Source organism: Arachis ipaensis, chromosome B09 (assembly GCF_000816755.2).
Source record: "Arachis ipaensis cultivar K30076 chromosome B09, Araip1.1, whole genome shotgun sequence".
Classification (NCBI taxonomy): Eukaryota; Viridiplantae; Streptophyta; class Magnoliopsida; order Fabales; family Fabaceae; genus Arachis; species Arachis ipaensis.
In genome coordinates, this window is record NC_029793.2 from 32,722,970 (window position 1) to 32,723,464 (window position 495).

Sequence of the window (495 nt, forward strand, 5' to 3'; positions counted from 1 at the left end):
ATATAATATTACCGATTATTATTATTATCATCATTGCCATTATTGTTGTTGTTGCTATTATAATGCTACTATTGTTCTTCCTGTTATGGCCATTTTTTCCAATTTTCCACTCATTTAATTAGTGTTAGTCGTTCCATCAAGTTTTTGTTTACCAGCAACTAATTTTCTCCGGTTTTAGTCATTGCTACTAATATTTCTCTTTCTTGGTTGATTATCAAAAAATAAAGAGGTAACTACTAAATCGGTACTCAAAAGATTCTGACGCTGACAAAATGGTACCTGACTTTTACTATTGATAAAATAGTCCCTAAAAAATTTTAAAATTTGACAAGCGTGTCCACGAGCTTGCCGGAGCAAATCTCTATCAAGCACAATGCTAAAGTGGCCACCGTAACCTGGCAAACCACCTCCAAACCCTAATCCCTCCCTCCCTAGCACATACTCCCCTTCCCTCTCCCTCCCATCGCAACCCCCTCCCTTCTTCCTCCCCAACGC